General features: G+C 36.9%; 1 pseudogene; it reads left to right on the top strand.

Moving 5' to 3' along the window:
- The first annotated feature begins 948 nt into the window (after positions 1–948).
- LOC149834848 (damage-control phosphatase At2g17340-like) overlaps positions 949–24,797 on the top strand; it is a 94,251-nt pseudogene continuing 70,402 nt past the window's right edge.

The following is a 24,797-nucleotide window of genomic DNA, read 5'->3' on the forward strand; positions in this document are numbered from 1 at the left end:
TTTAAAACTCCCAAATGACCAAATGGATGAAACAAACAAACTAGGATTTCTTGTTAAAGGGCACAAGTCATAGTTGTTAAACACCCCCAAAGTATAAAGCAAGGTTGTTAAATGCGATGAGGCGTTGAGCCTGCACTTCGCCTCTGAGGCGTACGCCTCTCACAACGTGAGACTCTCAAGTATCCGTGGTATATCTAAAATATCGTAAAAATATGTGGCATTTTTGTAGGGATGTTAATGGATTGAATTTAATGCTTGATATCTTCATCATTTTTTACCTGACCATGACTGTTAAAAAAAGAAAATCTCAAAATCCAAGTTGAGGAGGCATCGCTTCAGGTACTGAGTGTGCGCCTCAGTACCTAGTACCTTGAGCGTGCGCCTCTACGCTTCAAGTACTGAGGCGTACGCCTCTCACAACACTGGTATAAAAAGTATCAATATTTTACTACGACTTGTTACTGCTTTTGTTGGCAAATTCGTCTATGCTAGGTTACACAATCTGACTAACCGGGGTTCTGTTATAACAAAATTGCATTCATATATTAAAATATTAAAAAACATTTTATCCAAAAGATCAAATAATGTGTCCTTGTGTCATATTTTCCTGAAAAAATTTAAGCTCATATCACGTATCAGGTTGTACCTGTATATTTGTGACAGCTTAAAGTAGTTGAGCTTGAAATTAAACTAAAATTTGGTTCAAAATTTACCGTTCAAGAAAAATCATCCCCAACTTGACACAAGCATCGCGACATATTTCATTACAGATATTCCGATTCTTCAGATATTCTTGAAATCGTGCGCTTTTTTTTTAAGAATCGCGACATTTTGCCGATAACAAGATTCGTGAGGTTGCCGCTCGCGGGAGGCGTCCGCACGCACGACGCAATATTTGCATGCTGGAGAGGAGTTGCAGCGGCAGAACACAGAAGAAGGAGAAGGAAAATGGAGTTGTCTTCGGCGATGGTTCCGTTCCCATTGCTAACGACGCCGGTAGAGTCGACTTATCGACCTTGCACGGTCCCCTACCGATTCCCCTCCGACGACCCCTGCAAGGCCACGCCCACTGAGCTCGAGTGGATCGAAATCTTTCGCAGATCCATCCCCTCCTTCAGGTCTGTCTTCGTCTTTCTTTCTCATCAACCAAAAAAAATTGGGATTTGGGGCGTCGTCTTCTAAGATCTTGAGACGTTTTGTTGGGTGTTTAGCGACACCCATTTGTCCAGAAAGAATGGGATGGATCGGGATATTGTTGTACTGTAATGTAAAATTTCCAAGTTTTTCCCATTTTTTTGGATAAGTGGATGCCGTTTTGTGAGATTTCGAGGCATGTTGTCCAGATTTCTCGTTTTACTAAAATAGCAGATTGCCCGTTTTTCCCGCTTTCTTGGACAAGTGGGTGTCGTTTTGCAAGATGTTGGGACGTTTTGGAGGGTGTTTGTTGGCTTATTGGCAAAATAAAATTCAGAATGCAAATTCATAGTGGTAGACGCCATGATGTGATGTGCGGGTGCTCGACATTCTCCTCAGATGTTCATGATGAACCTAAGCCTTCAAGTCGATGGTGAGCAGGACCCTGAACCCAAATGGAAACTTCTAGAACTTGGGCAATAGGGTGTTGGCGGTTGGCTACACTCATCATAAAGCCCAACCCCTCCTTTTATAATGGGAGATAGGAGGTGGTACACTAACACCCATAAATTGCCCACTAACTACCCACTTATCATAGTGTCAAACTGGGTCACCCTATGAGTTGGACCCCGACCCGAAATGTCCAACATTCTCTCACTTGATCCATTGACACTAAAAGTATACTAAATCGAGGTTTATACTATTATTTCGATTTAATTCTTCATGTGAGTTCAATTGTTATCATGTATCATAATAATGAATCATACGAGTCATAGAGATGAAGTCCTTTTCATGAAATGTCATATTTCTATGTACGACAGTACAATTCATTTTCAGTGCTTTAGCATGTTAAGATTACCTTTATGAATAGGTTGGTTTTTAACCTATGGTTCTTTAATATTGCTATTCTACTATTCTCTCTAACCTTATGAGAGATCCTTTATGCAAAATCAACAATACATAAAGTCATAAAGAACCAATTCATTTTCACAAATGTGATCACATAATGTATTATCATACATTAGAAAGAATAAAAAAAGACTCATCCCCTTTACATGTTGAAAATATAATCCCAGTTTTAGCCCTTTAGTAAGGAGATTCGCAGTCATTTTCTTCGTACCAATTGTATCAATACATACTAGATGATTCTCAGTCATTTTTTTAACAACAAAGTATTTTAACTGCATGTGTCGACATAAGGTTGTGCTCTTATTATTTTTTGAAAAGGACATGACTGTTCTTATTATTATTATTTTCAAAATTTGGGTTTAAAACATATAAATCCATTTTAAAACTTGAATTCAAAATGAATTTAACCTTGAATTTGAAGTTTTAATGAAAATACATTGAAAATAATTAAAATAAAAAGCAAATAAACTCCAAAACTTGTTTAAAATAAAGTTAACATATTCTAACTTGATAAAATATGTTTTCAATTCATAAAATACATGAATTGTATTTGAGAATTATATTTAAAGTTATAAAAATGCTCAATTTAACTTCATTTTAACATAAAAGATATCTTTTATGAAATCAGTTTTGGGAAATGAAGTGAATGAAGGGTCAAATTACCATAGAAATTTATGAAATTTTATATAGATGAACTAGACTTAAAATAAATTAAAACCCTTTTTACATATTTTGAAAATAAAATTGTATTAGAGAGGACACATCTAAATAAGTTGAAATAAAATTTAAGAAACGTTTAAAAAGGCAAAATGACAGTGTTCTGACTTTTGATCATAATCATATATAAAAAGTTTATAGAAATTGCTAAAAATTTATGAAGATGAATTAGACATATAAAAAAGAAATTCCTAATTTGCAGATTTAGAAAATGATCTCCCATTTGGGAGATCCAATCTGATCAAGTTGGCTAAAAACCTGTTAAAACCTATGAAAGAAAAATCAATAGGGTTCTGGTTTTTTTATTCGAATGATAGATGAAAAGTTGATGAAAGCTTATAAAAATTGGCATACATAAAATAGATATTTTAAGAAAAAAACTTTTTTTTACATATTTGGAAAATGATCTCCCATTAGGGAGATAAGAATGCAACAAGTTGGTTTTGGCTTGAGCAATGCTTGAGATTGCAAACAGGAAATATTCTGAATTAAAATGCCTAAGAAATAAAAATACTTCATAGAAATGAATTAAATTTTACTGAGATGAACTAAACATGCAGATGAAGAGGATCCTTTTTACAGATTTTGAAAATAATCTCTCGTTAGGGAGATATGACACTGACAAAATGGGTTAAAAACCAAACCCTAAAAGTGATATACTATAATAGGGTTGTGGTTTTTAATCAAAATCAGGCATGAAAATACCATAGAAATTGATGAAATTTGATGTGAACAAACTAGACTCAATGCTGGAGACATTCATTTTTACAGATTTGAAAGATCATCTCTAGTTAGGGAGAAATCACTCCAACAAGTTGGTCTAATTTTAGGACAAATTCAGATGAGGCCAAATAGCAGGGTCCGAATCTCAATTTTTTTGAGGGATCAAACAAACTTATATTAATCTGAATTTTTGTCGAGATCCCGAAAACATATGTATGAAAATGCAGTAAAAAAAATAAATCAAAATAACATCTAATTATATGCAAAATAATGAAAGCAAAAACAGACCAGAATTGAAAATATCATCTGAACATAATTGAATAGAATAGAATCTTATAAATGAATTGATCCAATGATCAATCATGAGATCTATCATTTTAAATCATAGATGATAATGAAAACGATATAAAAACATAAATGAAAGCATATAAAATGAAATTAAAAGCATTGGGTCATAAATTGAAATTGATTTGGCCCATAGAATATGGAATTTGATCTATTGAAGATCAAATCCCAATTCTAAATGGTTAGAATGAAAATGCATAAAGTGAACAGCAAATTGAATGGATCAAAAGCATAAAATAGAAATTAACATGAAATTAAGATAGATCTACATTGTTATTACATGATATTGAAAGAAAATTGCAAGAAATAAGAGAATAAAGGGGGGGGGGGCAATTTTGAGAAAAATTGAAAAAAGAAACAAAAGAGAATGAAAAATAGAAAAGAGGAGAGAGAGTTCTACCTTGGGCTTTCTTCTTCTTCACTCCAGCCACCAAGAGAGGAGCCAAAGAGAAGGAGGAGCACTTGAGAGAGAGGAGAAGAGAAGAGAAAGATAGAATTCTTTTTTATTTTCTCAAATTTTCAACTTGTAAAAGGAGAGACCCCAAGGGTCTTATTTATTGTAACGCCCCAACAATTTGGACACGAAATTTTGGGATAATTATTTTTTTATAGCGGAAGTGATCAGTCCAAGTGTCGGGCGAGTTACAGGTAAACCAGAGAAGTACTGAAATTATTTCATTCATTAATTAAAAGCATCAACTACATCTCATAAATGAAATTACAAATCTAACTATTCAGAGTTTAAACAGGAAACACTGAAAAACTGAGATCTCTCGACTACTTCCAAATGCGACGCCACGATGCTTCATTTATTTGCTACCTGAAAAATTTTAAAGCAGAAGGGTCAGACGCCCCTGTCTACGTAAAAATTATTATATTTATATGTTGTGCTCAGTATCATGTGTACAAATATGTGCAATAATTTAAATTTTGGAATATCATGTAGTGTAACATATTAAAAAGGAAATTCTACTGAAACATGCATGCTTTCTATATTGCTATGCAACAAGGAATCAATGCTAGATGTAAGTCTATTCATATAGATATGTCTTGTTTCTATCACTTCTATAATTCTAAAGTACGATTTACAGTATTTACTCAGAGATTAGTACTTGAAATAATTCAATACCTTTTTATGTTTATCTTTCACTTACCCTGTGGGTACGCACAAGCATTCAACATCGTGTCAGACCCTCTCCAAGGTAGACCATGGGTCCAGTTACATACACCGTTCTCTCAGGTGTACCCAGAGCTCGGAGAATCAGGTAACATACACCATCTTTCAAGTGTACCCAAAATCTCGAAGGTTTTTATATTTATGCATACATTTAACATTTCTTTAAAACCAGGTGTGAATCATCGCACAACGAGGGGTCCGGTAATATACACCATCTTTCAGGTGTACCTAGAGCCTCAAAACTTTATGATGCTGCATACATTTTCATTTTTTTTATTTTCCTGTGCAAGCCATCACACCAGAGAGATTTCCCAAAATCCTGAACCCGACTCAGGGTTCACACACATTATATGCATTTAGAAACAGGGTGCCATAAACACTATCAAAGTAAATAGCATTTCTCAGAACTTGGCTCTACTCGGAGCTCACACTTAAACGTTTGTTTTCAAGCTATAGCATACGCATTCGTACCCACGAACTATGTCATCCACATGGCATATCTGGCTCGATCTCTCTATGTATATATTTTTGAAATGCCCCGACCATGGTTTGGTGAAACCTCTAGCATGCACATGGCTCAAGGAGCCATTGACTCGGCGTGGCTTCGTGGTTGCCACCACAAAGGTAATGTGATCCAGGCATTGCGACCTTACTGTAGCCCAAGTAAGTGATGCATACCACTAACTTGGTTGATATTAATCCACCGAGTACGACATATTTAACCATCGACCCGACACATATTGATCACCAGGTCAGCGGGGTTCGCGGCCATGAAGTGACCAGAACCAGGCTAAGATTAGGCTGACCCCAGCCCGAAAATCTTGTAGGTGCTCTAGTGCCTATGGCACACCCGCACCAGTTGAAATCAAGCATTGACGTTCAGGTCGACACCTCAACAGCAGGCTAGTGCCTCAGCCTCACCCTGTCATTGTCAGTGTCATCACATATGATGAACCGCAGTAAGTATAACCTACCATGTCCATTCGATGGTAGGACCCACCACACCACCGGCCTACTACCAATAGTGCCTGCTTCCCCAACTTTTCCAGAAGCCTCGCAAATCAACAGCTTGTGCTAATGCTAGGAAATTCAGCGACCCATCCATGGTCTGCTGCCAAGAGTGGCGGAACAGACCCGTTAAGGATTGGTGCTAACCACTACACCGATGTGATTCAACCCACCCAGACCTATTGTACATGGTATTTTTGAGTTTTGAGATTGCAACGTCCCAACCCAAGGCGACATGCACTAACTGCACCTACCAAACAACCGTAGCCCCTGTTGAGACGTCCATTGTCAGATCCTACCTACACGCGGACCTTATCTCTATGTCTACCTTTCCTTAATGTAGAAAATGAGATAGTAATGTATTAAAAGAATTATTCAAAACCCTAACTATCAGGTATAAACTCAATAACCAATCGTATCTTTTTCAGTTTGCTAAAATCAGCAAAATAAAAAAAATACATATGGATGAAACCAAATAACCTTTATATTTACCCACAACAGAAAAATAACTTTAGCCACATCATGGTCCTACATATAACATGAATCCATGTTTAACATCACGTGTAATAGGGGAAGAAAAAAAAATTTGATTTCATTAATATCTAGGATGTATGCCTAACAATAAGACCCTCCATCGGTTTGAGGTTCAGTCCAACTGGACCCGTCAATCCCGATTCAGGTTCCATCTTCCTAGATCATCCACAGAAATTTAAGGAGATAGCTGAAGCTGTCTATGTGCAGTTAGTAGGCTAAAATAGAAAAATTTCAAAGCTTGAGTTCATAATGTATGCAACTCATATGTCTATTTTTTTTTCTCCTAATGTCATCGATCACACCACACCAAGGTGGATCGTGGCATGACTGATGACATTCCAGCATAACAATCTTGGTTGGTTGTCATACACAACATCAAGCATCTGAACGTCTCATGTCAAATGAAGGTAAAGTAATCACAATGACTCACTTTTACAACAAGGGTTGGAGATGCACATTTTTACACAATTAAATCGATACACATTTTTTTTCCACCAAAGTAAAAAAATTCACTTTTCTTGTACAAAAAAGGAAAAATATGTGCATAGGGGGTTTCGAACTGTGGTCCTCCACCAAAGGGGCAACAAACCCCACCACTTGTGCTACATTGCTTTTCGTTGCAAAGTGTGTAGATTAAATTGTATTTAACCCTTCTTGTTCAGTTTCGGGTTTTATGCAAAAGGCAACATTTTACCTTTCTACGTGGGTGCACCATGGGTTTTGAACTAGGGATGTGGCTCCACATAACCGTGCATCTTACCACAACACTACTTCACCACTTGTTCTTTACTTTTGCAAAGAAATTCCCTTTATATCTTATTGAGACGTTTTCCCCCGTTGGTGGATCTCTTCTGTTACTACATAGATTTTTCTCTCGTTTGTTTTAACCTTGCATTCTCTCACCTTAAATGTGCTTCAGATCTCATGCTATTATTCTGAGACCATCGGATTTCCCTACTTAGCCTCATGAACCGGGTCGGATTATCAGATCTCGCTAAAGTCTGGATCCAAGTACCCTTTCTAGTATTCGTTACCGGGTTCGCTCTACTGGCCCGCAAGCATCAAGATCGCATTGAATATTTCATAAACCATATTATTTCACATAAACACACATTTTTATTTCATTGAAAATTCTTTAAAATTCTTGGGTTTTACATCCTATCCTCTTTAAAAAGGATTTCGTCCGCAAAATCACAAACATCAATCGACAAAAAGGTTAGGGTATTTCTTTGTTATTGGCACGTCTTTTCTTTCGATGGAGTCTAATCAGACTAAAGTAAGTTTTTAGTAGACTTCTTCGGACAAAACTTAGCAATATGCCTTGGCTGCTCACACTTGAAACACTTGTCAGCATAGAGAGGGCAAACTCCGAAGGGATGGTCTTTGTTGCATTGTCGGCACTTTTGTTGGACATTTTGTTGTTGCAGTTGGCTTCGTTGATGGTGGTTCTTGTAGCCTTTCTGACGCTTTTGCTTTTTAGCAGGTGGTGTGAACTCCCTTCCACTAGGATTCTTCTCACTCGTACTCACATGATTCTTGGTCGGTGGTCCATTTTCATTCCTCTGGTTCTTCTGCTCTTCAATCCAGTCTTCTTCCAACAGTGTCGCTACCTCGATGGCCTCATCGAGTGATTTTGGACCTCGAGTGAACACCTTGGTTCTCAGAGCTGGCTTCAACCCACGAGCGAACTTCATTGATCGATCCTCTTCCATGGTGTATACATTTAGGCAATATCGTTCCAAACAACGAAACTTAGTGATATAATCCACCAGTGTTGTTACCCCTTGTTGTAGGTCTAAAAATTCTTGCATCTTCTTACTTCGTTCATGCTTAGAAAAATATGCAAAGTTAAAAATCTCTACAAACTCATCCCACGTAACATTCTTGTTTTGGAACTTAACCATAGAGATCATGTCCCACCACTTCTCAGTGTGGTCCTTCAAACGATAGGTACCGAAGTTCACCTTCTGCTCCTCTGGAACATTCAGAACATGAAAAATATGTTCTATCTCGCGTATCCATGTCTCCGCAGCTTTAGGGTCCGTCTTACCCTTAAAAGCAGGAGGATCCATTTCCATAAAGCGCTTATAAGTGTTTGTACCTACGTTCTGTCTATCTTGGGCCACCTGTTGGAGGTTCACACCCACCTATTGCATCGCAACCACCTGTTGTTGCACAACTTCAGCAAGGTTGTTCACAGTGTCCATGATATCCTTGCACCTGGCCTTCCATGCCATCTATCAGGACAGAAACATAATAATAGTTAATCGTTAGGTTACATAATCATGCTTGCTAAGTAATATCCCTAGTAATCTTGCATAGTTTTCAAATGCATGATACACACTACAAATAGTGCCTCAATAAAATTTTACATGTGCAATATCTCAATACATATTTTTTGATTGACCTCAAGCACCCCACTTAAGGCCACTATCGTTAGAAGATCACCATTCAAGATGACAATCATTAGAGAGATACCACTCTAACATACCATATGGAGAATCATCACTCTGACATAAAAAATAAAGAGTCACCACTCAAATGACATCGTTAGAGAATCACCACCCTAACGGTCTCATTGAAGCATCACCACTTTAACCACCTCATTAGAGAATCTCTACTCTAATGACTTTGTTAGAGAATCACCACTCTAACGACATTGTTGAAGAATCACCACTTCAACAACATCATTAGGGAATTACCCCCCTAATGTCATTGTTAGAGAATCACCACTCTAACGGCATCGCTGGAGAATCACCACTCCAACAACCCTCATTAAGGAAACACCACTCTAGTAGCATCGTTAGGGAATCACCACCCTAGCGGCATCATTAGAGAATCACTACTCTAACGGCATTGCTGGAGAATCACCACTCCAACAACCTTCGTTAGAGAATCACCACTCTAATGGCATCGTTAGGGAATCATCACCCTAGCAACATTGTCAGAGAATCATCACTCTAATGGCATTGCTGGAGAATCACCACTCTAACAACCTTCATTAGAGAATCACCACTCTAATGGTATCGTTAGGGAATCACCACCCTAGTGGCATCGTCAGAGAATCACCACTCTAACAGCATCATTAGAGCATCACCACTCTAATGTCAATGCTGACACTACCAGAAATCACCACCTGGTCCAACTCATCACAATCCCTTCCAACTGTGGCTGAGCACAAGAACTCCCACCACGCTCTCCGAAAGTGATAACACTCTGAAGCCTGATGTTATGCAATCCCCAACTATGACCCTCTCAGGAGTCGACTGTCATCACCGGCAATAGAAAAGCTATTTGCTAAGCGCACATATGAATGTTCTCATCACCAAGAACAACTGGGGATCTACAACATCCTTCAATGAGGAACTCAAAGGTTCAACCAGCACAGACAAGGCTTTCACCTTCTGTCTGAAAGATCACATCCAGAAATATACCCTTCATCAATGACAGGGTCACGAACATCTCTCACGAAGTTGGAAAACAAAGGAGAAACACCAACTTAGAGCTTCATCTAACAACTCTTATCAAAACAATTATTGTTTCCAATGCAATTGAGGTAATAGTTTTGATATTTGTTATGATTCACCAATCATTTTTGAGAAGATACGATACGCAAGCAGTCTCTGGGTTTCGGTCAATAACTTCAACACTCGCAGGAGTTGACACAGGACTAACTTGGGAAGCAACGCCCTCAAGCGCATCCACATTTTCCTTCCAGAAAAATCTATATCGTACTTTAGGTGGCACTCATCTTCTATGTATCCTCTAATGGGTCACATGATGTAAATTGTCGCCCATCAGCTGCATTGCAGCAGCCTGCCGGCCTACTACTTCGGCTAGGTTATGTAGCATCTCTATAATATCATTGCAATGGTTTACCCAAGCCATTTGTTTGGGCAATAAAAAGGTCGTTACAACCTTAGTTATAAATCCATGAAGATATAATATGCAATTATATATTTTTGTCTCTACATTAAGAAAACAACATTTCTACATACTTACAGAACCATCACAGTCGCTGGAAGAGCCCAGACCTCAGATTTTTTAGTCTCGCCCTCATACCAAAGTTGTAACGCCCCAATAATTTGGACATGAAGTTTTGGGATAATTAAATTTTTTTATAGCGGAAGTGATCAGTGCAAGTGTCGGGCGAGTTACAAGTAAGCCAGAGAGGTACTGAAATTATTTAATTCATTAATTAAAAGCATCAACTACATCTCATAAATGAAATTACAAATCTAACTATTCAGAGTTTAAACAGGAAACACTGAAAAACTGAGATCTCTCGACTACTTCCAAATGCGACGCCACGATGCTCCATTTATTTGCTACCTAAAAAAATTTAAAGCAGAAGGGTCAGACTCCCCTGTCTGCGTAAGAAGTATTATATTTATATATTGTGCTCAGTGTCCTGTGTACAAATATGTGCAATAATTTAAATTTTAGAATATTATGTAGTGTAAAATATTAATAAGAAAAATCTACTGAAACATGAATGCTTTCTATATTGCTATGCAACAAGGAATCAATGCTAGATCTAAGTCCATTCATACAGATATGTCTTGTTTCTATCACTTATATAATTCCATAGTACGATTTACAGTATTTACTCAGAGATTAGTACTTGAAATAATTCAACACCTTTTTATGTTTATCTTTCACTTACCCTGTGGGTACGCACAGGCATTCAACATCGTGTCAGACCCTCTCCAAGGTAGACCATGGGTCCGATAACATACACCGTTCTCTCAGGTGTACTCAGAGCTTGGAGAATCCGGTGACATACACTGTCTTTCAAGTGTACCCAGAATCTCGAAGGTTTTTATATTTATGCATACATTTAACACTTTTTTAAAACCAAAGTGTGAATCATCGCACAACGAGGGGTCCGGTAACATACACCATCTTTCAGGTGTACCTAGAGCCTCGAAACTTTATGATGTTGCATACATTTTCATTTTTGTTTATTTTTCTGTGTGAGCCATCACACCACAGAGATTTCCCAAAATCCTGAACCCGATTCAGTGTTCACAAACATTGTATGCATTTAGAAACAGGGTGCCATAAACACTATCAAAGTAAATAGCATTTCTCAGAACTTGGCTCTACTCGGAGCTCACACTTAAACGTTTGTTTTCAAGCTATAGCATACACGTTCGTACCCACGAACTATGCCATCCATGTGGTATATCTGGCTCGATCTCTCTATGTATATATTTTTGAAATGCCCCGACCATGGTTTGGTGAAACCTCTAGCATGCACATGGCTCAAGGAGCCATTGACTCGGCGTGGCTTCGTGGTTGCCACCACAAAGGTAATGTGATCCAGGCATTGCGACCTTACTGTAGCCCAAGTAAGTGATGCATACCACTAACTTGGTTGATATTAATCCATCGGGTATGACATATTTAACCAACGACCTGACACATATTGATCACTAGTTCAGCGAGGTTCGCGGCCATGAAGTGACCAGAACTAGGCTAGAATTAGGCTGACCCTGGCCCGATAATCTTGTAGGTGATCTACTACCTATGGCACACCCGCACCAGTTGAAATCAAGCATCGACGTTCAGGTCGACACCTCAACAGCATGCTAGTGCCCCAGCCTCACGCTGTCATTGCCAGTGTCATCACATATGATGAACCACAGTAAGTATAACCTACCATGTCCATTCGATGGTAATACCCACCACACCACCGGCCTACTACTGATAGTGCCTGCTTCCCCGACTTTTCCAGAAGCCTCGCAAATCAACAACTTGTGCTAATGCTAGGAAATCTAGCGACCCATCGATGGTCTGCTGCCAATAGTGGCGGAACAGACCCGTTAAGGATTGGTGCTAACCACTGCACCGATGTGGTTCAACCCACCCTGACCTATTGTACATGGTATTTTTGAGTTTTGAGATTGCAACGTCCCAACCCAAGGCGACGTGCAATAACTGCACCTACCAAACAATCGTAGCCCCTGTTGAGACGTCCACTGTCAGATCCTACCCACACGCGGACCTTATCCCCATGTCTACATTTCCTTAATGTAGAAAATGAGATAGTAATGTATTAAAAGAATTGTCCAAATCCCTAACTATCAGGTATAAACTCAATAACCAACCGTATCTTTTTCAGTTTGCTAAAATGAGCAAAATAAAAAAAAATCATATGGATGAAACCAAATAACCTTTATATTTACGCACAACAGAAAAATAACTTTAGCCACATCATGGTCCTACATATAACATGAATCCATGTTTAACATCATGTGTAATAGGGGAAGAAAAAAAAATTGATTTCATTAATATCTAGGATGTATGCCTAACAATAAGACCCTCCATCGGTTTGAGGTTCAGTCCAACTGGACCCGTCAATCCTGATTCAGGTTCCATCTTCCTAGATCATCCACAGAAATTTAAGGAGATAGCTGAAACTGTCTATGTGCAGTTAGCGAGCTAAAATAGAAAAAATTCAAAGCTTGAGTTCATAATGTATGCAACTCATCTGTCTGTTTTTTTTTTCTCCTACTGTCATCGATCACACCACACCAAGGTGGATCGTGGCATGGCTGATGACATTCTAGCATAACAATCTTGGTTGGTTGTCATACACAACATCAAGCATCTGAACGTCTCATGTCAAATGAAGGTAAAGTAATCACAATGATTCACTTTTACAACAAGGGTGGGACATACACATTTTTACACAATTAAATCGATACACATTTTTTTTTTAAACAAAGTGTCTTTATGACAAGCCATCATTTGGCCATAGATAAATGAAAGAGCATTCGGTTAATGCTATGACATACCTACATAGTTTTTCTCTAATACTGTCCTAAATTGCCAAATCAGAAAAACCCATCTTCAATCTGCCTCATCCACGATATTCAACTTATCTATAGGTGATAATTGTGTTTGACGTGCATTCATGGACAACTTTCAATTTATGTGTTGAACCATGTGTGTACAGCTATTAAGCACCATGAGTCTTACGATCAACATGTATTAACAAAACAACTTGATTATAAAATAGATCTGAACCTACACTATGCATTAACCATGTCTAGTTCTTCCTTAGCCTTCCAGCGTGAAAGCGTTGTTTCAAGAAATAATCACATTGTTGTGGCATGAATTGTGTCCTCAATGAGATCAGACAACCCACGCTCAACGTGCCTCTTGACGTCGACCACCCCCCCCCCCACCCCCGTGTCGACGGTGCCATCCTATTTGTATTGATGGCACTACAACATATTTATGTTGCAGGGCATCTAACACATACATGTGAAATTCGATACTCCTTACTCGCCTCCACCATAGACACCATTGATAGCAGCTTACCTATTGACGCTGGACTACATGAACATTGGTAACACCAATTGTTGCAGTCACAGCGTCAATATAAGGTAGATATCGCTGACTTAGCCCCTAGGCTTAGTCCTATAGACAACCAAGGGTCCAGAACACACACGCCTCATGATGCTAGACATTATCCCATGTGATTTGCACCGTCTGAAGGAGAGAGACGAGGGTGTTCCCACCTATTTGTGCCACAAGGCACTAATCACAAACACACAAGCAGAATACCCCTTGTTTGAAGCTTCAAGCCGACAAGGACGATGCTCCTTTTTTGCGATGGAGCAACACGTTGTTACGAGGAGGAAGACCTTCACGGACCAGCAATGGATGTCAAGCACAAGAGATAGAGAGATAGAGACGTCCAAAATAGGTTGTAGCCTCCCACTTGGATCCCTATTTAAACTCCCCAACTTAGGGGAGTTTCAAAATTCAAGCTCCACCCTCAACTCACGTTTTTGGTGGGTGCACTTCCATTTCCACTAACACCTTTCCCTTCTATTGGCTATAATCACTCCAACTTCCCTTTTTTTTTTCCTTTATTTGTACCCTTCATCTCATTTTTGGTGGGATTTCCTTCACTTTTTGGTAAAGTGATATGAAAAAGCCACAGAAATAGGCTTGGCCAAGATCCCACGTTTTTATCTTTGTTTTTCTTTTTCTTCTTCTTCTTTTCCACCAAAGTAAAAATTATCACTTTTCTTGTGCAAAAAGGAAAAATACATGCATAGGGGGTTTCAAACCGTGGTCCTCCACCGAAAGGGCAACAAACCCCACCACTTGTGCTACATTGTTTTGAAGCTTCAAGCCGACAAGGACGATGCTCCTTTTTTGCGATGGAGCAACACGTTGTTACGAGGAGGAAGACCTTCACGGTCCAGCAATGGATGTCAAGCACAAGAGATAGAGAGATAGAGACGTCCAAAATAGGTTGTAGCCTCCCACTTGGATCCCTATTTAAACTCCCCAACTTAGGGGAGTTTCAAAATTCAAGCTCCACCCTCAACTCACGTTTTTGGTGGGTGCACTTCCATTTCCACTAACACCTTTCCCTTCTATTGGCTATAATCACTCCAACTTCCCATTTTTTTTTCCTTTATTTGTACCCTTCATCTCATTTTTGGTGGGATTTCCTTCACTTTTTGGTAAAGTGATATGAAAAAGCCATAGAAATAGGCTTGGCCAAGATCCCACGTTTTTATCTTTGTTTTTCTTTTTCTTCTTCTTCTTCTTCTTTTCCACCAAAGTAAAAATTATCACTTTTCTTGTGCAAAAAGGAAAAATACATGCATAGGGGGTTTCAAACCGTGGTCCTCCACCGAAAGGGCAACAAACCCCACCACTTGTGCTACATTGTTTTTCGTTGCAAAGTGTGTAGATTAAATTGTATTTAAGCATTCTTGTTCAGTTTTGGGTTTTATGCAAAAGGCAACATTTTACCTTTTTACGTGGGCGCACCATGGGTTTTGAACTAGGGATGTGGCTCCACACAACTGTGCACCCTACCACAACACTACTTCAACACTTGTTGTTTATTTTTGCAAAGAAATTCCTTTTATATCTTATTGAGACATTTTCCCCCGTTGGTGGATCTCTCCCGTGACTACGTAGATTTTTCTCCCGTTTGTTTCAACCTTGCACTCTCTCACCTTAAATGTGCTTCGGATCTCATGCTATTATCCCGGAACCATCGGATTTCCCTACTTAGCCTCATGAACCGGGTCAGATCATCGGATTTCGCTAAAGTCCGGATCCAAGTACAATTTCTAGTATTCGTTACCGGGTTCGCTCTACTGGCCCGCAAGCATCAAGATCACATTGAATATTTCATAAACCATATTATTTCACATAAACACACATTTTTCTTTCATTGAAAATTTCTTAAAATTCTTGGGTTTTACATTTATAGCTTGAAATAGGAGCATTTTGGGCATCAAAATTGAAGATATTTTCTCAAAATTGGCGTCACCTCCATGTGGGTCTTTTCTCTTTTTGTCAAATGGGCAAAAAAGGCAATTTGTTGTGAAATGCACAAGTGGCACCCATTTTGCAAATGGGTTCCCATATGAGTCCTTTGAAAAATTCTTAAATGGGTAAAAGGGAAAGTTTGGCAAAACTTTGACACATGGCATCACCTTGTAAGTGATGCTCATGTGGGTTTTTAAAAGCAAAAGAGTTTTTAATGGTTTGTTCAAAATGATTTTTACTTTGATTTTCAAAAATACCAAGTGGCGCCCTTCTTTAAAAAAAAATATTTTTCCTTTTGATTTTGAATTTAAGATAAAAAAGGGAAATAAAATATGAGAAATGAAAGAAATTTTTTGGAAATAATTAGATTCAAAAATCCAATCTTGATTTATGAAATTCAAATTGGGTAAAAACCAGATTCAGATTGAATTTTGATAATTTTTGCAAAAATACTGATTTTGGTTTCTGTAATTTCAAAGATTGTTTTGAAATTGGTGATAAAAATTGGATTTTGATTCTAAATTTGAAATCTCCAAATTGATTTTGAGTAAAAATTGGATTTTGAAATTGGATCTGGATCCATTTTGACATTTCGAAATCCAAATTGAATTTTGAACTGGATCCAAGGCATTTTTCAAAAGATTATTGAAATTCAAAGGTTATTTTTGAATTTAGGGATAAAAATTGGATTTTGATTTTAAATTTGAAATCCCCAAATTGATTTTGAATAAAAATTGGATTTTGAAACTGGATCTAGATCTATTTTGATATTTCAAAATCCAAACTGAATTTTGAACTGGATCCAGGATATTTTTCAGAGGATTTTTGCAAAATGAGGATTTTAATTTGAAAACCAAAGATTGATTTTGAAATTAGGATAAAAATTGAGTTTTACAATGGATCTAAATCCAAAGTTTTAAAAAAGATTGGATCTGGATCTCAATTTGAAGAAAATTGGTTCGAAATGGGAATCGAACCTTGAATATGGTTTTTTGAAGAAATTTAAAAAAAAATAAAAAACCCAAAATCATAATAAGATTGGGATTTTTTATTTTGGATCTTGGATCTGACTTAAAGGATGAAATTGGATCTTGGATCTGAATCAGAACCCAAGAAGTGAAATTGAATCTCAGATGTTAGATTAATCTGAGTTCAAAATTTGATTTGATTAGACTTTTGAACAGATCAGAAGGTGGATCCAGACTGAAATGGATCCAAAATGGTTAATTGGATCCTGGATATCCGATGTGATATTCCAAGTTGAATGAATGAATTGGACTCTGGATATAGATTTCTGAATGATTCAGATAAAAAATCCAGGTTCGAGAAGAAATTAGACACCAGATCCAGCATTGGATCCAACATCCAAATTAAAATGGATCGGATCTCAGATATTGATAAGATATTAGATGAAGGAATTGATACGAGTCTAAATTTGGGGTTTATCTCAGTTCAAAAATTGTTGGAAATAGTGTCTCAGATATTTTTTATTTTTTTGGTCTTCGCCCTGTAGGGGCAGAAACATGGTACTAGACTAGTCTGAACTAATTTGAACTGGACTAGATTATAATGAACTGAATATGAAATTAGTTATACTCAGATGAACTAAATCTGGAGCTGGAACATTATCTCAACCAGCTGGGGTTAGCTCAATTTGGACTGAATTGAGCTTGAATGAGCTGAAATGAGCTAAAATGATGGTTTAAGTGTGTAAAAGTGATTTTGAACTGAAATTGGACCATTTAAACTCTAGATACACTCATGTCAGACTCCTGAAGATAGGATTTACTAGATTTGGCTTACTCAGGGATAGTCTGGCTAAAATTTGAGCTAAAAATAAGCTTATTTCGCAAAAAATAAACTAATTTTAGCTGAAATGGACTAACATGGATCATCGTGAGCTTAATGGAGCTAGAAATGACTGACATTCTAGCTTTTCTGAACTTAAGCTGAGCTTGGCTAAGTCTAACAGACTAAAGGATTAAGAATGACTCAGGGGTAAAATGGTAATTTTATTGATAAAATGAGATAAACTGACCTCTAGATTAGGGTAAACCTAGGGGTGAAACTCGACACTGCCTTGCAGGAAATTGGCATCTACGAAAAGAAATGTTCGGAATGGTCTTAAAAAATTTAGGGTGTTTACAAATTATCCCTCCTGAATCGGTTGCATTCTGCAAAGAACATGGCCATGTGAGCCTTGGGATCGCCAGAACCGTCAAACTTGATGAATTTTTTGAGGATATCTTTGAAACTGTCATCCCCTTCCAAGCCATCATAGAAGTCTTCACTCGTGTAGACTTTCTTGCCCTTGTCACTGGCCTGCAGATTCTTGACCATCCTGGTCATCTCCTTGAGTTGTGCCTGAACTGGGTCTTCTAGAGACTGATCCTTTAGCTTATTGGCCGACTCGTATCCCTGAGTCAATTTCTGAAATGTCTGCTGAGTTTGGATGAAAGCTTCCCGCTCTTCATCGGTGTCACCCACTAATTCGGCTTCGTCAGAGGTACCCTCATACTGAACCCGTTTCTTTGAGATCTTCTGATGCTTTTTTCATGGTGTGACCTTTGACCTTCTTCTTAGTGGGGATTTTGCCTGAACTGGCCCTTGCTTGCTTAGTCATCATCTTACTCATCATTTTCTGAAATAATGAGTGCATATGCAGATCAATATCATCTTTAGCTTGCTGACTTTTGTCCCTGACAGATCGCGGAGAACCCATTGCTTGCTCAAATACAGAAGAGTAACTGATATGCTGGATGGGTGCGATTTTCTTTCCGGATCTTGTTTGAACCATGAAGAATCGCTAGTTCTCTCTGTATAATAAGGTGGATGATTAGATTTGGAAGACGATTTAGATGGAAATGAATAGAGAAAAAATATTTGATGAGAATCAGGTCGACAATTTGAAGGACATCCCATTACCAGAGATTTGGTCATCGCTGGGATTGCGACAATTGTGTTGCCATTCTTAAAGAAAGAATTGAGCAATTAAGATGTGCCTTGTTACTTAGGCGAAGTCGTCAAACCATGATAGAGTGGAAGTTGTTGAAGGAAATTGATTTTATTGATAATAAACTTGACATAAAGGGGGTGGATAAACAATTTGCCACCACTCAAGATAATCATGGAAAACTTGAAGACCTAGGAACACAGTAAGGATGACAAAAGAACCCCAACTATATTTAGCGAAATGGTATGTTTTGGACCATTGAGCAGACTTTAGATCGAATTTTGGCACAATGCCCAGTAATAATTGAGTATCAATACACTTTTGCCTCTGTGAGAACTGTCTGTCATATCATTCTAGTTGATAATAAATGGAAAAGAACAGTCCGAGCAACTTGAGTCGCTTGCCATGCGCATAAGTGTATCGAGGGGGTGACTCTCGACGGTCGAAGTAGCCCCACACAATTTCTTTTTCATGGAGGTTCTTAATCAAGAATTTGTATCGAGGAATAGGTAGTGGCTTCTTGCCGTTATACCTGAATGAACTTGCTTGAGTTGGCACGTGTCGGAAGAACCAAGACTGCAATGCATAGATGCACCCTTCTACTAAGATCGAATGTCTGAGTGTGAAGCGGGTCAATCTGTGATACAAAAAGGCGAGTGCAACCATGGCGATCAAGAGATGATTGGTCTACCGACTTCCCCACCTTTGCAAAAGTTGCACTGTTCTGATATCAACATAGTTATGTATGTCCTGGCAGAAGGTCAATCCTACTGTGCACAGAATCATGGCATGTTGAATCCTTTCTCGCGCTGCTCAGGATAAGGAATCGACTTCTTCAAATGCCCCATACTGTCAGTATAGCTCAAACAAATCAACATACTAACTTTCATATGCTTCTATCAGTGGCCAGGATTTGTGTCCAGTCATCTAGGCTAAAGCGTATCAGAGGTCGAGTCCCTTGACGTTGATCAGAAACTGCTGGTCTAATAGATCTTCTGGCTGACCAGCTGACTCAGGTAGACCCATAATCTCTGAAAATTTGTTCAGTAGTAGAGTCATCTCTCTCTATGGGAACCAGAAGGTACAAGCACGCAAATTCCACCGCGATGCTAGTGCTTGAATCAAAGTCATTGACGAACTGCTTGCCAATTATCGTTGCCAACTCTAATTTGCAGTCGCTCAGATGATCCAAGAACATACAGGAAAAGTTTTTTAGCCAAGAATAATACCACCGGGGAAGAAAAGGTCAGGTGTTCAGAGTCTGATGTTCAGGGAGACATTGTCGCGCCTCATAAGAGATATGGTCCTCAAGAAAGACGAAATCAAGATGACTGGATGCCATCAGGATAGACTGAAAAATAAAGAAGAAATAAGGGCAAGACTATACACGATTTTTTGAAAAATTGCAAGCAGGATCAAAACAAGGTTGAAAAATTGAGATCTAGAAGAGTGAAAGCAAAAGAAAAATCACTTGGAGTTTTGAAGAAAAATAGAGGATTTTTAAAAAAATTATCCAGGGTTTTATAAAATCATTGAAAAATATAAGAAAAATAAAGAGAAAATAATCGAAAATGGCTAAGATACATTCACATCACATCCTGCACAAACAAGTATGCATATACAACATTCCCTAAAAGGCTGATTCTAAATGCATAAATTTTGAAATAGCTGTAGGACCCTAACCCTAACTCTAAAGCTCATATCATCTGTGTTCAATCATGCTATACCGATATATTCAAGACGAAGCCTGATGTACATGGCATAAAAATATTTTCTCTGATGCTAAGCTCATGATTTCCAACATCCTTGAGCGTCTGCCGATATACTTTGGACTATGGCCCTCGGTACGTGACAGGGGGTTCAACCCAAATAGGTGACCCAGTTGTGAGGCTTTGTCCCGAACTATGGTTATAGAAGAAAGCTCAGCAACATGGTGGCCAGGTAAAAATAGGTGGGGTTGTTTTTGAAAAATGATCAGCATGCAAGAAAATAGAAGGTTCTAATGACCTAAAGAAGTAGAATTTTGAAAAGTTTTGAGAGTCCAACAATGTTTTCAATCAGATCCTAGATTGAGGAGGATTGTATGCGACCTAAGTCTATGTGAGCATGAATAATGCCTCCTCAATCAGTCCTACCAAACCATGCCTAAGTCTACATGCTTCCATGTCAGCTTAGTTTGATTCTAGACTCCTAGGTTCACATGAAATATTGCTGACATTGTAGAACACGATTTTGACAAGTTGAATAGAGAAAAGTACTAGATTGATCAGGCGAACATAGGTCCCATCACGGCCGCCAAATATGTTATCATCGCAAAAATTTGCTTTTGCAAGTCAAACTGACATTTGAAAAAGTTTTGAAAATAACTCGCCTCTATTTTTTAAATACAAAAAAATCCATAAAATGGGACTCGCCTGTCGGTACGAGGTTCAACCGTTCTTGGTGCCATAATCAAGGGTAATTGAACTAAGGATCAATCATGTGTTTTGCTTTGCTCAATTGTCTAAATCGTTATTCTATTCCTAAATGCACGAAGAATCAGGCATGTGTTATGACTTAGAAAAAATTTGACTGAAAACATGATGTATGTTTGGAATATTTTGGAAATTCTTGAAAAAGTGGATGTTTTGAAAATCGTGAGCCACACTTGGGAAATATTTTTGAAGAAAACTTGGGAAAATTAGACTTAGAAAATATTTGGAAATTTCTTGAAAACTGAAGATTTTGAGAAAAATGATTTTGAGGAAAAGACTTAGAAAATGATGCTGACCAACCTACATGAATGAAATATGGGTTTATAAAATAATATTTGGAAAAGGAAATTCAAAACATCTTTGAGAAATCCTCCTTCCTTTCATAAATCGATTTTGTATAAAGAGATTTTATGTGCCTTATAGAATTTAGATGAAATAAATTCGCCACATATCCCTGACTATGGCCACAAATATGTATTGAATATATCTCATTTGATTCTAAAAGGGAAAATACTTGGAAAAGCTTTTGAAAATATGCAATGATTTTTAAAAATAGCCTAAGAGTGTAGGTTGTTTGTAACTTAAAAGAATATGATAAATCTGAGTATCGTTCGTATTCTGACTATGGCCATAAATACGAATTCCACTGAGTTTATCAACTCCTTAGAAGCAGATGCACGTGACATTCATGTTGACCATTATGAATTTGAAATATACATCTGAATGATCAAACATAGTAGTTAATTTTATGAAATAAACTATATGCAAATGCATCCTAAGCTAAGCAGAAAAGTAAAATGTTCTTATTCTAATATTACAATTATAATTTACATCAATAATTAAAATAAAGAAAAAGAGAAAATAAAAGAAAATATATTCTTGATCGTTCCTGCAAAATTAGCAAACTTGTTAGTAAAAAAATATGTCAGTTTTTCCATATATAACCAACGATATCTAGAAATTGAGGGATTTATCCGAATATAAGCCTTTTTCCATGTTTTCCTGAAAAAAAACCAACTAAATAACATAATGGATGATGTATAACTAAGTGAATAATAAAAATAAATAACTTGAGAATTCAAAATTGGGGAGAAATGACTAAAATACCATTAAAATTTGATATTATTTGCAAAATAGGGTTTTTCAGAAAAGATTTTTGTAATACGCTTAATCCAGGAATCAAACGAATTCAAAACGATGCCAAATCAGGTGGAGAGCACCCTGATATGATTATGAAGATGAACAAATCCTAAAAATATAAAACTTTTTATGAAAAAAATAAAATAATGAAAAAAGATTGATTTTTGCTTGTGTTTCAGCTGAATTAGAACTCTACGGGCATCCTCTATATATGAAATAACTAAATAACTTATCAAATGACTTTTAAAAATCATAAAAATTGACCCAAACACTTCTAATAACCCTAAAAATAATATGCAATTGAAAAATAAATTTTTGGGATTATTTAAGCAATAAATATTAAATAAAAAGATAAAAATATGTTATTTTAACTGCTATTTTGTACCTATCATGGTGTCAGACTAGAATAACATATCAAACAGTAATAAAAATTTATGAAATTTTATAGAGAGAAACTAGACAGATCAATGAAAATAACTCTTTTTACAAATTAGGAATACAATCTCCAGTTTGAGAGAAATTGTTCCGACAAGTTACACTTGATTTTGGCCAATGCTTATCGATTCAAGAAAGGCAAACCTTTGTTCCGGTTTCAAGAAAAATAGAAAACAATCATGAAAATTCATAAATTCAGAGATAAACTAAAGATTGCGATGAGAAAACCCCCTTTTACAGATTGGAAATACGATCTTTGATGAGGGAGAAATCGTTCTGATAATATGACCCAAGGTTTGAATCATGCCTGATGATTCAAGAAACACATACTCTGGTTTCAGGCTTCAAGAAAATAGAAAAAGATGGTAAAAATTTATAAAAATCACACAACAGAAAGTAGACATGTTGATGGATCGATCACTTTTTACGGATTGTTGATATGATCTTCAGTTAGAGAGAAATCACTCTGGTAAGATGAACCTGACCCTGAATCATGCATGTTGGTTCAAGAAGAACTAGTTTTGATGTCGGGTTAAAGAAAAATAGCAATCGACTATAGAAAATTCTAAACATTTCACATAATAAACTAGACACCCTGATGAGAATGCCGCTTTTTATAGATCTGAAATATGATCTCCGATGAGGGAGATATCACCTCAGAAAGATGCTCTTGGATTTGCACAGCATTTTCCTGGTTCAAAAAATAGATTACGACTTTGATTTTTGAAAATAGGGTTACAAATCTCAAAAAAAAATGAATTTTTATTAGAATCCGTAGACAAATACATGATTTTACCATTAAAAAAAAATAGATTTAAAAAATGAATATAAACTATTAAAATAATAGCATTAACAGTCGGCTAGAAATCAATATTATAAAACTAAAACCCTAGAATGAAATAAAACATAATTAAGCATGCTAAAATTGATAAAACATGTAACTAATGCCATGAATCATGATTAAATGCATGAAAATAATAAAAATATGCATGAGCATGATGATATAAAAGTAAAAACATAGGGAAGCATGATTAAGAACTTGATTTAGCCATTAAAAGAGGGATTCAATCCATAAAGGGATCGAATCTCGATCTTTTTTTAGGCATTAATGAAATAAATGAAATATAAACATTGTTAATGGATCAAAAACATGTAAAAAATATTAAGCACTCAGTTGATCATCATCTTGAAGCTCTCACACGGTTTCTTGAATTGAAAAAAAAAGATAAAAGGCATGCATAGGGGGACAACAATGGTGAAAATAGCATAAAATAAATAAAAAGCAATTAAAACTTAATTGAAAAGAGGGAAAAGAGGGATTATACCTTGGATCTTCAATGGAGGAGGCTTGAGAGGGAGAGAGACAATGAGAGAAAACATGGGTCGACCCCCCTTATAGGTCCTCTTTTTATAGATTTTCAAAGACATTAATTAGGGTTAATTAGAGAATTCCACTTTGGTTGAAACTTCTCTTAATTAAAAGAGATAAACAACATAAAAGGGGGGGGGGGGGTCTTGGAGAGTTATAAACTAAAAAGACTCTTACTAATTAGACCTAATTGACTCCTAACTGAATTCTAAAAATTCCCAAATTTGGCGCCACCTATGTGGGCCCACATTTGGTTTTTAAAGCCATAAATAAAAGTTAAAAACAAGGCTAAAATGCCAAAACAAAAATGGAGTTTTTAAATCAATTAGATTTTGACTTTTCAAACTTCAACTTGATTAAAACACTAACTAAACCTAAATGAGTTTAAATACTCTAAAATGTGGCGCCACTTATGTGCGCCCCATTTGTTTTTTCAAAAATGATTTTAAAAAAGGTAAAATAAAGGAGTTAAAAACGAGTTTTGCAAGAAACTTTAAAAGACACCTACATTTGTAAAAAAAAATTTATTTTTGAAATAAGCAAAACATGAAAATGAAATTGAAT

This window comes from Nuphar pumila, chromosome 6 (assembly GCF_984573655.1).
Source record: "Nuphar pumila chromosome 6, dmNupPumi1.hap1.1, whole genome shotgun sequence".
NCBI lineage: Eukaryota > Viridiplantae > Streptophyta > Magnoliopsida > Nymphaeales > Nymphaeaceae > Nuphar > Nuphar pumila.